Source organism: Canis aureus, chromosome X (genome assembly GCF_053574225.1).
Source record: "Canis aureus isolate CA01 chromosome X, VMU_Caureus_v.1.0, whole genome shotgun sequence".
NCBI classification, from domain to species: domain Eukaryota; kingdom Metazoa; phylum Chordata; class Mammalia; order Carnivora; family Canidae; genus Canis; species Canis aureus.
In genome coordinates this window covers 120,697,873-120,714,470 of record NC_135649.1, presented here as the reverse complement: position 1 = coordinate 120,714,470, position 16,598 = coordinate 120,697,873, and the positions used below count along the sequence as shown (strand labels likewise).

Sequence of the window (16,598 nt, the reverse complement as noted above, 5' to 3'; positions counted from 1 at the left end):
GTTGATAAGTACACAGTGGGGTTGTATGGTGAAGAATCCCTATTATATGGTGAAGAAGTAGAAGCAAAGCACTTTTTGTTTTTTTCACTTGTTTTTTTATTTATTTTTTTAAGATTTTTAAAATTTATTTATTCATGAGAGACACAGAGAGAGAGGCAGAGACACAAACAGAGGGAAAAGCAAGCTTCCTGCAGGGAGCCCCATGCAGGACTCTATCCCAGGACCCCAGGGTCACACCCTAAGCCAAAGGCAGACGCCCAACCACTGAGCCACCCAGGCGTTCCAATCATTTGTGGGTTTTTTTTTAAGAGATGGGGGGAATCCTAAGCAGGCTCCATATCCAATGTGGAACCCAATGGGAGGCCCAATCTAACAACCCCAAGATCTTGACCCAAGCTGAAATCAAGAGTTGGATGCTCAACCAACTGAGTAAACACTTTAAAATATCAAATTCTTTCATCGCAAAGTTGTAAGACTTTTCTTTTTTTCAAGTGTCAACAAGAAGGTCTCAGCTTTTAATGAACATGGTAGATCGCAACATTTGGATCAATGAAATTCATTTTTGATTCAAAATTGAAATAAAAGATCAGTGAATTCGATTGGCACGAAAGAATTAGTATGCTATGCAATGGCTCCGTGAGGAATGGCAAGAAAGGAGTCAAATCAATGATTTGTTATCACCGACTCTTTGGGAAAAGTGTAGAAGACAGAAACTTAATAAAAATAGAGCAAGTGTTGTCATGATACATTGCTCAAATTTTATATGTATTTTTCCACGGATGAGAAATACGTCTTGGTATTTTCTGGACGGACAGCCCAACGTTCACCAACCCTATAGTTGACCACATGTTATGTTAAGGAACCAAATTACAGCGATGCTACAATGAGTATCGATCTTGGAAATAGAAAGTGTAACCAACGCAGCTCTTTGCCTTCAAGTCTCTGGCTCATCAAATGAATAATGCGCAAATCAATGCTTCTGCGTTATCATGTCCACCTCATAAGCTTTCCATACTGATTCTTCCTGCCTTCATCTACCCTCCCCCCTCAAACTGGAATCTGGGATATTTGAATTCCAAAACGTAATCTTAGTTCCCATGTCCAGGGTGTTCTATAATAAAATCAATAACTCCTGAAATGCACATCCATCCGTATTAAATATCATACCCAGCCCAGCCAATCTGTAGCCCCTTGATAAATAACAAGTACCAGCTTAGTATTCAAGGGGGAAAGGTAAGTTCTATCATCACATCTCTTTCTTTATATAAAACCTTTTGACTATAAAATATGATCGAATGGATGCATCTCTAACCTATTAGAAAAAAATTTCTATTTCTATTTTGTTTGCAGCAGGAGGACCAAATTCAGAGGCATCTCCCCGTGGCTGTACCTGTTGATGGACTATTCAGAGTTTTTAGGAAAATAAATATGGCAGATTGAGACGTGGGAGAAATGACCAAGAGTTACCTTGAGTTGCAACTGCTCTCATGTTGCAAGACGTAGCTTATGTGAAAGAGCCTTTGTAATTTTTCAGTGTACCCAGAAATTATTGTTTGCTGACAACTGTCTGAAACAGACGTTGGAGAACTCACTCTTCCGTGATACCTTTCTCCCTGCGCATTCAGCACCTCAACAAAATAATCTGTACAGGGCACATAAAATATTCTCTCAGCTTACGTGAACTAATGCTCATTATATTTTAAGATGATTTAAATAATTTGTAAGGTCTTTGGGGTTATGTGGTCATGGCCAGCTATGTTTTAGAAATGGGGGTTGAAAAGGAGTTTGGAAGGGGTGGGGGAATGGAGTTGTCTCCAACCAGTGTCTTGAAATAATATCAAGTCTAGTGTTCCTGAGGGACAGAAGAAGGTATTTTTCTCCAAGTAGTCATTGGTCCAATCACGCCTGCAGATGGGGAAAAAGACATTTAACTCAGTGATTCTCTTTGCTCACGACAAGAATGAGGAGGGTGACTAGAACCTTGTGTAAGGTGTAAGTGGAAGAAAGCAGATGTCATGAGGATGAGAGGCTCGTGTCAGTATACACGTGACCCTTCTAGTCCTACTTCTGTGGCTCATTCAGGAAAAAATAAATCTTGTTTTCTGAGTAAGCCAACTCATTTTGTCACTGCACACCCTCCTCCTTTTCCATCTCTGTCATTCTAGGGGTGTGTGCATATTAGGAAGATAAATCTATGCAGCAACACTAGGTACAAAGAGGAAACCAGAAAATGATGAACACAGGATTTGGGGTAACAGCTTGGGGGACTCTTTTTCTAGCATGTTATCCCCTGGGGACTGGGTGGGTCTATTCAGATTTCAGCCAGCTGTGACTTTCAGAGCATCTGCCTCAGTGGGGGCTTGGGAACGCAGTGGGGCCCAGTGGAGAAACATGTGAATCCCTGTGTGGAATCCCCTCTTGCCTCTTAGGACCTGTGTTAATGTGGGCTAGCCCTGCATTTCCTCCTTTGTCAAATGGACATAAAAGTAGTATTAATTTCATAGGCATGTTGTAAGGATTACATATGTTTGTACAGGGGAAGGTTCTAGAGAAGAACCTAACACATGGTGGATGCTGAAGAAATGTTAGCTCTTATTAATGTGATTAATAAATGAACTGTTTTTGGTCTCATTTGTAAAAGGAGAGGTGCTTACTTTGGCTCACAGGTCAAGGCTACAATTGGTTCCATTCTCTTGCGCTTGCTTTCCTTGATGGTAACAAGATGAGAGCTGTAGCTCCAGCCAACATGTGTCCCTTCCAGGCAAGAAGGAAAGAGGAGAGAGTAAAAGAGATCAGCCAGCCAATTCTAGTTTATGCCAGAATTGTGGAAGCCAAAGCAATGATTTCCATTTAAATTCTACGGCCTAGACCCATGTCACAGGACATGACCCGGCTTCAAGACAGGACGGACCATGGAGTCTTCTCCTGGTGGGATACATCGCCACTCAGAGCAAAGCATGAGGACCACTCAAGTATGAAAGAAAGTATGATGAACACTGGGCAGGCAATGTCCTAGACCTCCCAGTCGCCCATTCCTACCCAACCATGCCTGTATCCTTTCCAGCCTAGCCATCAGTCCCATGGAAGGGAAGCAGAAGACCAATACATCATCGGCCTGAAAGCAGTGGGCACATCCAAAGTGCCTCCTTCAATGACTCTGAAGGGCTCTTCAAAGACTGTTTGATTTGTACTCACCTTCAAAATGTTACTGTCTCAACTAATTCCATCTCGGTAAGAGTTATGTCCTGAGTAGTGGATTTCTACTAGAAAATCAAGGATTAATAATTTAATCTACATCTTTCCTACCTTTACAAACCACTTAGATTTCACTTAATGTTAAAATGAGTAAGACTCTCTGATAATTCAAAAACTCAAGATAATATAAAATGTATGCATTGTAATACCTCTGCTCCCCTTTCATCTTTTTTTCCAAATTGTTTATTAGATTTTTATGTATCCTTCCAGTGTCTCTTTTATGAAAATAAAATGAGTAGGTAATCTTTTTAAACATGTTCCAATATAAGATTTACCTTTCTATATACATTATTTTGCGAGGTATTTTTTTTTCATGTAACAAAAAGAATCTTCATGTATTTAGCAGAATTCTATTTGATAGCTCTCAAACTCTTTTACCATTCGAGTTCTTCTCTGCTAAAAATCATCTGCCTCCCACTCCAACTTCTATAGGATTTCCTCTCTTGGGAATTTACTCTGCATTTCTCTCACCTAAAACAGATTCCATTACCCTTAACGTTGCCTCTTACTACCTTCAGCAAGTTTTGCAAGAGATAAACGTCCAAAAATCTCCATAAGCCCAGCAACCTTCAACATCACCTGACAGTAGTCTCAAAGATAAAATATATGGCAAACAACCAAAACAATAATAGTAAGTCTCTTTGTATATGAAAGAATGACAAACCAAAATTAATATCTGCAGCTTTCGGGATGTGAAACCTATGACTTCAAGAACGTCCAAGTGCCTTTGTATGAATTTCTGCCTGGGAACAGTGATAGGATACTGAAGACTGATTTTCTTGTACCGATTCAGTATAAAATTTAAAAAGTAAAGGTCATTAGGGAGCTATAGGTCAAGTATTAATTGTTCTAGAAAATATAAGGAAGCAAGTAGTCACAACTGACACTTAAGTGTCATGGCATATGTGCCATAAAATCATGGCATATGTAGACACCTATATTTTCTTTCACATAATTCCAGAACACCAGAATCAGGATACATTCCTGGAAGTCAGACCACGATCATTTTATGATACATAGAAGTATTCTTTACCTGCCAGGTAAGAAGGATGTAGCACTCGTTTCTGGAAGGGACTAGAAGAGATGCAGAGTGAAAGTAGGTACAAAAGGACCTCGATAAAGTCTGAGATGATGAATCCACATAGGAAATAGAAAAAAATAGTGACATCTGATTTCTATTTCTCCTTTGAGGAAGATGTGGATGTGACACTACACAGGGCAATTACTTCACTTAGAGAAGTCTTGACACAATTGTCAAAGATGGAGCATCAGATGTCCTGTGGAGTTGGTCTGCACCAGGACCATATAGGCCAGGTTCTCATCCAAGGTATGACCTCCCTCCAAGGCTCTGGATGCCCCTCTGTTCCAATCCTTGAATCATCCAGGGCTGTGGTTTTGTTCGGATTCTTGAGGATTGCCTGATAAATAGGTCATCACTGTATTGGCCAAACTTGGTGTTCCAAGTTAAGAATGGCTAGACCAAGGTAATGCAATGGGGTTGCAGGAGATGCCCCAGTCATGCAGTCATCTCTAGGAGAAATAGTTTACTGGGGATTGGATGATGGAATTTGGTATAAATAGTTTATTGGAAAAAGATAATGGAAGATGTTTTTAGAGATTTTATTTATTTGACAGAAAGAGCACAAGTGGAGGGAAAGGCAGAGGCGGAGGGAGAAGCGGATTCCCTGTTGAGCCAACCCCAGGACCCGGATATCATGACCTGAGCTGAAGACAGACACTTAATCCAGTGAGTCACCTGGGGCCCTGATAATGGAAGATGTTTGATATAAACAATTTATGGGCAACGGGATGATGAAAGTTGGTGTCAATACTCCATGGGTGAAAGGATAAAGGAAGTTGGTGTAAATAGTCTATTGGGAATAGGATGAAGGCAGTTGATACAGTTTACTGGGGAGAGGATGACGGACATGGGGTAAAGATTTATTCCTTAAAGTTCTAACCTGCTGTTTGTTCCCATAAGTCACTCTAGTTCTCAGTGGTTTGTCATTTGTTGCCTTGTGTATTTTGTCACTTGGGTTCATGTATGGACCTTACCATGTGCTTTTTCTGTGAGAATCCTGATATTTTTGAGGGTGCATTGCTCCAAGGAAGAACACCCTTCGAGGTGCCAGGCACATTTACGTGCTAGTAGCCCTGGTGCATTTTAAGGTGATCATGTATCGTGTGGGCTTAAATCATGCACCAAATATAAGGTCGAATTCCCAAACCTTCACAACAGTAATGCTGTACAAACTCTCAAAGGAGACATTTTTTCCAATCTGGATTTCAGGTCTAAAGAGTACATATTTTTGTTATTTCCTTGTATTAACAGGTAGGTATTTCTTCTAGTGCAAATTTTGCTGGCGCAAGAGACATTTGAGTTCTTGGCTGCAGGAAGAGGTCTCAATTTCAACTCCATCCTTGGTATCAGACCAAGGTCTTGTGTACTCTCTGTCCTGGAAATGGCTACTCCCCTCAGAGAAATTTTGATCCTTCTGGACACTCTTATTTCTTCTGCTGTTCGATTTCTACCCCTAAAACGTAACTATTACTACTTTCTTATAATGAACTCTGTATTTAAAAGAATGCTCGCTACACTTTATCTGGGATTGCTATGTGTTTTCTGGGGGCAATGTTGGTTTTATGTCACTAGTCTGTCATACTTGTGCCGGCGAGAAAATCCTACACACCTGTTTGAATCCATCCAATCCTCTCCCACTCACCTTCTTGACTGAGGATGCCGGCACCCTCCCAGTGAACTTCATTACTGAGACTCTCCTATTTCTGTCTACTGGTAATGGCTTCTATGAGCTTCGTCTCATTTAAGTATTATTTGTAGCCCATTTCCCTGCTCCAAACCTTGCTATGTTCTTCCTTTGTTCATAGAGGTAAGTGTTTGGTTTCCTAGGACTCTCTGGTTTTTCCCTCTTTACCTATACAAACTCATGTTGAGCATCCTCCGATGAGCAAAGTCTACTTACATCAGTTTGATTTACACAAAGTCTCTCAAAACACTCCCTTCTAGCCCCTCAGTGCCTTTGCTCATTTTATGCTTTTCTCCTAGAATCACTTCTCACCCTCCTTCTTTTGGGGGAAGTCCTAATCATTCTGCAAGTCCCATCTGGTTTATGAGGCTTTTTACTAATCAAGTTACCTCTGACCCTAGTAAAATCCTGCAGTAGTTACTATAATTGCTTCAAAGTAACAGGTAAATACACTCAGACTTTTATTGTTCATTATTTTACGCATTTGCTTTGTCTTTCCAGCTCTAATTGTAACAAAGATTTTAAAAGATGATCCATTAATCCTAGACAGAGTGGCCACATAAGAAATGCTTCAAGAATGGCCTATTTAAAGCAAATGTCAACGAGTGATCATTTAATTATTTTCTGAGAATGGAGAGCGTGGCATCATTCTTTCAATTAATTAGGATATTGTTTCTGCTGAGATTTGGTGGTCATTGGGTTCATAGTAGATCTATTGCTCAACATGCAGCACAGCGAGGGTAGGGCATTCTTCATGGGCCCAGGTCTCTCTGTCTGTAATTCTCTCCGAGACCATGAGCTCATCCAGCAGATATACACCATGTCCCATTTCTCTGGCGTTCCTTGCTATTTGGCATTGTCTGAAGCTTTAGTCAGAACTTGATAAATATTCATTGAGCATATGATACGTTGGGATCCTTACAGCATGGACCCCTAACATACAATCAGGATCCATCCTCATGTTGCTCTTCTGCCCCTGTGAACATCTTCGATGAGAGTGGGATCTCGCTTTCAACTGGTTTTAATCACCCAATCCACTGTCAATTCAGTAGTTTAAATTATCTAATTATAGACAAAAAAAAGAAAAAAAAGTTTAAATCCTAACTTTAAATTAGAACCTTTCTTTTTCCCCAGCTGGAGTCTGCTGTAGACTGGCCAATTAGAGTATACAGGGGTGATGGTACTTCTGTTTTTCTGCCTCACCTTCTCCCCTACACAGGGGCTGACTTTTTTTGCTTCTGTTTTTGTTTTACACTACGGTCCATAGGGAAAGGGAAGTTGGTAAGCATCCCAGGACATTGTTCTTGGCAGCCACTAATCATACTCTGTTTTCTTGCCCTCTGTAATTAGCTGATTTCAAGGCTAATGTCTTGTCTCATGGATGAATTTGTGGTTTCTTTGCTAGTTCCCTTCTCTCATGACAAAGTCAAGTGTGTGTCTCTCTTTAGAATGGAAATGGAAATCTCCTTAGCTCCTGCTCCTGGAGGTAAGGGGGAGGGAGGCTGGTCCTGCAGGCTTCTGTCTCAGGTAGCAATTGCTTTAAAACGATCCCAAGCCAACATGGGGGGTGTGAGGCTCTCACTGGTCCTCACATGGGTATCAGCATGGCTTTGCTCTGATGGTGGAAGGAAGATAAATTTCCAGACATGGCCCTTTTCGTGCACCACAGAGCATTTCAACCACCTCAGGAGAGGATTAAGACATTCCAACTTCAGGGTCATGTGCATAGAATCAAGGAAAATGCTACAGAGGAGACACACAGACACACCCAAAGCAATCTATGGATTCGGTGCAATCCCCTATTTTAACACTAATAGCATTTGTCATAGAACTAGAATAAATAGTCCTAAAATTAGTATGGAGCCACAAAAGACCACAAATAGCCAAAGTAATCTTGAGAAAGAAGAACAAAATTGAAACTATCATAATCTCAGATTTCAAGATATGTTACAAAGCTCTAATCACCAAAACAGTATGACAATGGCACAAAAGTAGACTGGAATAGGGAGCCCAGAAATAAATGCACACTATATGAGCCATTAATCTCTAACAAAGGAGGCAAGTGTATACAATGGGGAGAAGACAGTCTTAACAACAAATGATGTTGGGAAAGTTAGAAGGTACACGCACATGAATGACATTGGACCACTTTCTTACACCATACACAAAACTAAATTTAATGGACTAAAACCTAAATATGAGACCTGAAACCATGAAATTCCAAGAAGAAAACATAGGTAGTTCTCTCTTTGACATCAGTCATAGAAACATTTTTTTTTTTTTAGACATTTTAGACATTTTTTTTTTTTTTTTGTCTTCTGAGGCCAAGGAAACAAAAGCAAAAATAAATGATTTGGACTACACCAAAAAGAAAGCTTTTTCACAATGAAGGGAACCATCAACAAAACAAAAAGACGACCTACTGTGTGGGAGAAGATATTTGTAAATGATATATCCAATAAGGGTTGAATATCCAGAATATACAAGAACTTACAAAACTCAACACCATAAAAAGCCAAATAACCCAAATAAAAAAAAAAAAAGAAAAATGGGCAGAGGACCTGAATGGACATTTCCAAAGAAGACATCCAAAGGGCCAATAAGCATAGGAAAAGATGTTCACTGTCACTAATCATGAGGGAAATGCAAATCAAAAATCACAATGAAGTATCACTCTACCCCAATCTGAATGCCTAATATCAAAAACAATTACAAGTGTTGACAAGCATGTGGAGAACAAGTACCCTCATGCATTGTTGGTGGGGATGAAAACTGGTACAGGCACTGTGGGAAACAGTATGGAGGGTCCTTGAAAAATTAAAAATAAGATTGTCATGTGATCCAGTAGTTCCGCTTTTGGGTATTTACCCAAAAAAAATGAAAACACCAATTCAAAAAGATATATGTAGCCCTATGTTTATTGCAGCATTAGTGCCAGGAGCTAACATATGGAAGTAGCCCAACTGTCCATGGAGAGGTGAGTGGATACAGAGATGTGGCATATGTGTGCGTGTGTGATGGAATATTTTGCGGCCTTACAAAATGAGATCTTGCCATTTGCAGTAACTCGGGTGGACCTAGAGGGTATTATGCAAAAAGGAAATAAACCAGACAGAGAAAGACAAATACCATATGATTTCACTTAAACATGGAATCTCAAAAACAAAACAAATGAGCTGAAACAGACTCATAAATACAGAGAATCAACTGATGGTTGCCAGAGGGGAGTGGGTTGGGGATGGGCGACATGGGAAAAGAGATATTTCCTACACATGTTATAATACATACGATAAAATGTAAAAACACATGTCTGCAATTCTAATAAAATGTAGAAGAGAAAAAAAAATAATCTAGGCCATAAAGTTAATAGAAGTGAACTCAACATTTGACGTTGCATTAAAAACAATGGAGTCAATGGATTCATCAGGAGAAGCAAACATTGTTCAGCAACATGAAGCTGTAATTTTTTTTTTTTAGATGGGCTTTAATATGGTGAGGTTAAAAGATGATGAAGTGGTCAACACTGACCACAGCATCTTCACTACCACTGAGATGGTAAGCTGTAAGGACATTTTTGTGCCGCGTCTCAACCCAAGCAGATGCTAGAGCATCTAAACGCTGTTTTAGAGAGTTAGACTGCAAGTGGGCTACTTCTCCTTCAACCAATCCTCATTAATTGAATCCTTCAGATAAGTTTTTTTGATAACTTAGATAGGAGGTACTGCAGAATTTTTTTTTTCTAATAAGTCATAGCAGCTTGTTCTCCCCTGATATGGAAAGACAGTGGATCTATTCGCTTTATGGATCATGAACCAAAAAGCAGTATCCACATCCTACGTTGTAAGACTTTAAAGAGTAATTTTGGGGGTGGGTGGAGGACAAATGGGTATTAGTTAAGCTGGAGAGATGCAGAGAATGAGGGGAAAAAATGTAAGCAATCATATTTTTTCAGGAAGATGAATATGTACAACTAGAAATAGTCCCTGGTTCTGCTCCCTAAAACAGAGCCAAGAAAATCATGCATGATTTGACTTGTATTACAAGAAGTCATGAAACCCATGCCATTTCTCAGAATCTCTTTGGTCTTATGGCTGCCAATGTTTACCAGCAGAAATCAAATATATTTGCACCTCAGCACGACAGCCTCAGCAGCACCAAGACGCACAAGTATCAGCACTGGTGGTGTTGAATGCCCCCCTGGGGCCACGAGGAGGGCACAGAGCGAGAAATTGGTTAATTGTGAGAAGTTTTGACGGGTGAGGTTGCAGTCTCAGTGGGATGGACGTTGAGCAGCCATGGCAACCAAAGACTTCCTAAATAGCCAGACGCAGGAAGGTGGCATGGCCATGGTCTGCACTGGGACTCCATGATGGTGCTTTTGCTGGAGCAAAAATGTAACTCGGTTCTAGAGATGGAAGGCATCTCTGTAAATTGCAAACCTTTCAATCAATACTTGGAAAATGTGCAGCGAATGCACTCTAGTACTGAGTGACAGACTAATGTATTTACAGTTCCAAGCATAATTAGGCTTTCTTCTCTGGGTCGGAGGAAACTTTCAATGATGCCAACGACGGGATAAATTTCAGCAAAGAGTAAAGCATGCCTATTTTTTAAAAGGTAGAACTTAAAATCTTGTCTCTGAAGGCAACTTTCATGCTCTCTCTCACCTGGGTTACCTAAATTCCTGCAGACGTAAATCTCTCACTTATATGGTCATATTTTATAGATTTATATAATTTATTTAAAATTTTATTTAAAATTTAAAATATATTTATATATATTATATATTTTTATATATTTAAATGGTCATATGTTTTATATATTTTAAAATATACCCCTGGTGCTCACACATGTATATTAATAACTAAAAATGACAATGTTAATGATAGCTAACTTTATATGCTGTATACTGTCAGGCACAAGCCCTTTTCGGACAAGGTGGTAACTCACTTAATTCTCAAGCTTTGCGAAGTGAGTCCTTTTTATCACCAATCTAGGTAGAGAGAAGTGGACAATTTGATGGAGTCTGCAAAGCTGATAAAGGGTGAGGTCTTACCCATTATGCTATAACTTACCTACACTAATAATTTAATGATATTAATGACTATGAGGATGAATCCTGTAACTGCCATTCACGTAAGAAATAAATGGGAAAGAAAACGCAATAATATAATGTGTATCTTCCCTAATGACATAATGAAGTAGCCCAAAGCTCTGGTGGGTGAGCTGCTCGTGTCAGTGACTCAAACACCATGAGCAGTGTTGGAATTTTTCTGAAATTGTTAACAACTCTTGGTACGTTTCCAAACAAATAAATGACAATTTTCCCTCTAATTACTTGGCAGCTGTGTTCCTGGAAAATTCGGTGCCTATTAAAACTATGTAAAAAAAAAAGGACTCCTTGAGTTTAGATATAAAATGGAGTTAGGTTCTAGATTTAGATAGGTATTGAGAGATTTAAAAAAAAAAAAAAGAATTGTAAATGAATATGTGGTGGGGTATTTCAAAGTTGTGCGGGAAACAGTATGATTTTTGTTGTTCTTTTTTTGTTTCTTTCCAACATACACTACTGACGTTTTTATCATTCCTGGCTCCTGTCCACTAAATGACAATAGTGATGGTAAATTATTATAATAATGGTCACTATAACTAAATCCATAACCACCATTGAAGGGTTGGTTTCGGGAATCTATGGATACAATCAGGATCTCCTTGGACTCTGATGAAATTCTAGGCAAAATGTTAAGTATAGATGGATTCTCCTGGGGAGGCAGTTGATAAGTTACAGCAAATTCTCAAATCATGAGGATCATCTGTTCCTCCAGAAGTTAAAGACCACTGATGCTGGGTATTCCATGACCTTCAAGATTTTTTTTTTTCCCAATTCTTTCTACATCTGGTAACCACACTTTCTGGTTTGCCTGGGGCATTTCTTGCAAGTCAAAAATGTGCATGATTTTATCTGCATCCTCAGCATCCTTTTAAATCCAGTATTCGTGGTGGGTTTTCAACTTGTGGTGACTTGTGTCATTGCTCATCATTGCATTAAAATAAGCTATGATAGGTAGGGTATCATTCTCCGGGGGGTATGTGCAATGAACAGATGGTTTTGAGAGTCACCACTGAAACATGTGGTTCTATCTGAAGCTCAAGCACCCTTTCTAGGTGCTAAGTCATTAACACTAAATATGCAGGTGCTCACAGGTAGTGCACATGGTGTTGGAACAGAAGAAGCTGAGTACTCTGATGACAGTGGCCATTGCTATTGGTGTACCAGTCTGCTGAGTCATAGCTGTTTCCACCCAAAATGTATGTGAAGCCATCAGGGCAAGGTTCAGTGTGGCAACAGGACATCATTGGTTAGGCATATAGCAAATATGTGCTGGAGAAGAAGGCTCAGTAGTCCTGCCTTAGGGTGTATATATAGTCATCTGAATATTTTGTCATAGTAGCTGCATTGTTAACATCACGGTATAAATCTACAGTTATTTATGTTTTGGATCAAACATGAAAACATTTTGTGATAAACCCTCTTGACAAGAATGAACTCTAAAACAGACCACGATTAAGGACAAATTAAGAGTTCATTTTCCATTTCTCAAGAAACTTGATGCTGAAGCAAACTGCACGAAGAATCTGTAAACATTTTTAATTCACAAATGCTGTTGGGATCGCACAATTTACAAGAAAGCAGAGGACACAAATCTGCAGAAGTAACAGCATTTAAAAAAATATCTAGTAGTATTTTGTGAGTTCTTTTGTATTTGTTATATTGTGATATGACACAACACACGGAGCTGCAGAAAGTGAATCTACATGCCATTTTGGGAAGCATGACCTTTCATTTAGATCAAGCGACTGACTATTCAAAATTATCTGTCTCTTCTACAACTTTTCCTGTACATGTACTAAAAGTAATATAAAGATCATAAGCAGGTTGGCTCTAGTGGCAGAGCTTCATCTTCCTGAGCAGATGAACGACATCAGTTGTATATTCACAACTTGAGAATATTGAAATATCCATGCAACTAATTCTAACGGTGGTTCCACTTTTCAACCAAGGACTAAAAGTAGAGATTTTCCAAGTTCATTGTGTCTTCGTTGAAACACCTGGTGTATTATGAACACTTGTTCAATGTCGAAGGTGAACTTACTGTTTTGCAGCCATAAAACGAAGACCATTTTTAGCGAAGTACGTGCACATCTTTATAAACTGACGTTCTTAGTAAATTGAGGAAGCAATGGAGCAGACATGTTCTTGGCAGTGGGGGAAAGCTTCATTTAAGAGTCACCCTTAGGAAACAATAAGTGAACAAAGTGAGCTTTTGGCTTCAAAGGAAAAAAATCTAATTTTTATCTGCTACGGAGAGCTTCCTATACCTAACATCATTTCAGATTGGATTGATGATATTAGCAAATGTGGTTTTGACAATTACGAATCAATCTGCTGTCAGCATCCATGCGGACATCAGTTTTCAGTATCTTTGGATGAATACCAAGGAGCAGGATTACTGGATTGCATGGTGAGAGGATGTTTCGTTTTGTAAGAAACTAACCAACTGTCTTCCAGTGTGGCTGCCGCTCATACAGGAATGCATGAGAGTCTTTTTTCTCCACACCCTTGCCAGCATTCGATGTTGGATTTGGGCCATTCTAATGGGCATGTAGTGGCCATGTAGTTTTTAGTCTCCAAATAGCTATTCTGTGCATCCTGTCCAAGGAGAGTCCGCATACCATGCACTGTCCCCATTTTACACATGGAGTTGTAGCTCCTCAAACTTCATGTGTTGAAACCCAACCCCCAGTATATCTATACTTGGGGGTACTGTATAAAGAGGTAATTCAGGTCCAATGAGGTCATAAAGGTGGGGCCCTAATGGGACTGGTATCCACATAAGAGGAAGAGATACCAGGGATGAGCACGTGCAGAGAAAGGGCCACGCGAGGACATGGGAAGGCAGCCACCAACAAGGTGAGGAGAGAAGCCTCAGAAGGTACCAATCCCACTAATACCTTGATCTTGCACTTCCAGCCTCCAGAACCATTAGAAAATAAATCTTTGTTATTTAAGCCAACCATTCAGTGGTATCATGTTAAGGTAGCCCAAGCAGACTAATATACCATCTTATCCAGAACAAGGATGCAAGAAATATGTATTTTTTAAACACTTTATTTATTTATTTGAGAGAGGGAGACAGAGAATCCAAAGCAGACTTTGCAAGGAGCACAGAGCCCCGTGGGGGGGCTCGATCCCCCAATTGCGAGATCATGACCTGAGCTAAAACCAAGAGTCAGATACTTAACTGACTGAGCCACTTATATGCCCCAAGAGATAATTGTGTATATATGTAAACAAACAAACAAACAAAACTTTTATTTTAATTTTTAAAAATTTATTCATCCCAAAGCAGGGCTTGAACTCATGACCCTCAGATCAAGACCTGAGCTGAGATCAAGAATCAAATGCTTACCAACTGAGTCACCGAGGTGCCCCTAAAGAAATACTTTTAAATAGGACTGCTCCATAGCTCCAACAATTTGATAAAACTTTTTTTTCAGTTAATATTTTTACAATTAATTATAAAAGTTATAAAACTGTAAAATTTCCCTGTCCCTATTTCTCTCTAGTCCTGCGTGAATTAAAAAATTATATATTCACCTTGTTCCACATCCTCCTGAGCTAGTCACTCCCAAATTCCAATTCCTCCCATATTTCATCTTTTTAAATTGGTCAGTCATTTATCTAGAATCCTGAACACATTTTCTGTGACAGTCCCCTTGCAAACAGCTTTCCCGTAATGACATTAATCATTGATTAAAATTTTAAAACATTACCTTCATGTTTAATAATATTAACAAAGTATTTAATCCCTTATTGAAAATTAAATCCATATTTCTTTCTTTTGTGACAGTAGGACAGCTACCGGAGCAGCTCCCCAGCTGCAAGGCTAATGGAATTTCTCTATGGGCATAACAGTTAGTCTGCGTCAACCATAGTGGATGAGCCCTGGCCAGTGTCCTCTGGCAACTGGCAATGCATGTAAGGCTGAGGGGATAAGTTGTAATAACAATTATAAAGGCGATTTGTGTGGACGGTGAGTTGCCCCCATGTTGTCCTCTCCCATGATGGTGGAGGAAGGTGTAAAGCAATGAGCTTTCCAAGTTCCAACCTTTTGCAAGATCCTTGGAGTATAGAGACTTTGAGGAAAAGAGAGGAGAGTCCCAATAGAGAGTGCTTCCCTCTTGGGATTAGCATTTGTGTCCATGATAAAGCACATGGGGGTGAGTCTGAGGGCAGCTGGACGCCAAGACCCAGAGTGAGGAGCCATGATGTCCAGACTATGTCACTGATGTTCAGAAATGCACGGAATGTCTGAGGCTCGGTTTCATCCACTGGTGCCAGCAGACATTTCCTATTTCCTCGTGTCAGAAGAAAACAAAGACGGAGGCATAAAAGTGTTAAGTCAATCATAAAGCATCCTCCACTTACAAAGTTGCATTAATAGCACATAATCATCACTGAATGGTGCCGTTTTGAGAATGGAAATGGAGATATTTCAAATTCTGCTTTATCCTTTACTTATGGGACTCAATATTATTGTTGTACATTTTTCACTCATTCTCTCGGTGATGGCATTTCTTATCCCCGGTAACTGTTAATATGCAGGCAGGCTTCCAAACTCCTCCAAATGCATGCATTTAGGATCACCATAAATCGACAGATATTTACTGAAATAATGAGTTCTAATTATGAATATGAATTGGATTAAAAGGCATGAGGTATTTACCCAGCAATTGACCGGATTAACACAAAAACAGTGGGACTCTGTGGATACTTAGTCTCATGATTTATTGCAAGGAAACATAAATCTGTGCTTCTAGAAGTTTAAACTATATATTTTGCACTTGATTTATAAAACCTGCTAATAAATCCAGTTCAGCTTCTCATTGAGAAACCATTATTGTAAGCATCAGCTCTAGCTAAGTATATGGATTTATAAGCCAAGAAAACCCGTGTGCAAAACGAACCACAGATTTTGAAATCATGCCAATACATCTTATAAAACAACGAAACAACATCCTGTTATTTACAAATCCTTACCTTATACTGAGATGTAAGTAAAGATTTAGAAACCACGGCCTTAAATTATGTACAGTTTTGGCCAGCGTAAGAATCATGATCTAATCTGAATTCAGGGCATTGGAATTTCTGAGGGCAGGAAGAGACATATTATGGTAAATGAATGCTTACGGAGATTTGCACTTGCAGGTAGTGGAAATGGTGGGTGTGATAGATGCTGTTTTGGCACCTTGCCCAAGCCCCCCTCACAGGGCCAACGCACTTGTCCTTCAGCTGTCCGATTTAGGCCCTAATGGCTCACAGGTGGTCTCCCTCCCTCTAGAGCATGGCCTTTGGTTGACAACGAGGTCCCCTGCCTGCCAAGTGACCCCCTACCTCTCCACCCTGGGGGACCATGACATCGAGCCCGCCATGATGTCAGACCGAGGCTGCCTCGTGCAGTGGCTGCCCCTTTGTCATGTCTTTCCTCTTCCCGGCATATCCCCCTGTCACCTTCT

General features: G+C 39.8%; 1 protein-coding gene across 9 annotated transcripts in view; it reads left to right on the top strand.

Moving 5' to 3' along the window:
• The window catches only part of LOC144307985 (uncharacterized), a 51,323-nt gene that overhangs the window by 18,333 nt on the left and 16,392 nt on the right, over positions 1 to 16,598 (top strand). For 2 of the 9 annotated variants that reach the window (XR_013374635.1, XR_013374640.1), the window contains one exon: positions 1,351 to 1,676. The exons of 3 other annotated variants lie outside the window; for them this stretch is intronic. The gene's annotated coding sequence lies outside the window, so the exon portion shown is untranslated. Of the gene's footprint in view, positions 1 to 1,350; positions 1,677 to 3,064; positions 3,232 to 4,890; positions 5,001 to 14,932; positions 15,098 to 16,598 lie in introns of those variants that run through there. 4 more of the 9 variants (XR_013374637.1, XR_013374636.1, XR_013374638.1 and 1 more) reach the window with 4 other exon arrangements.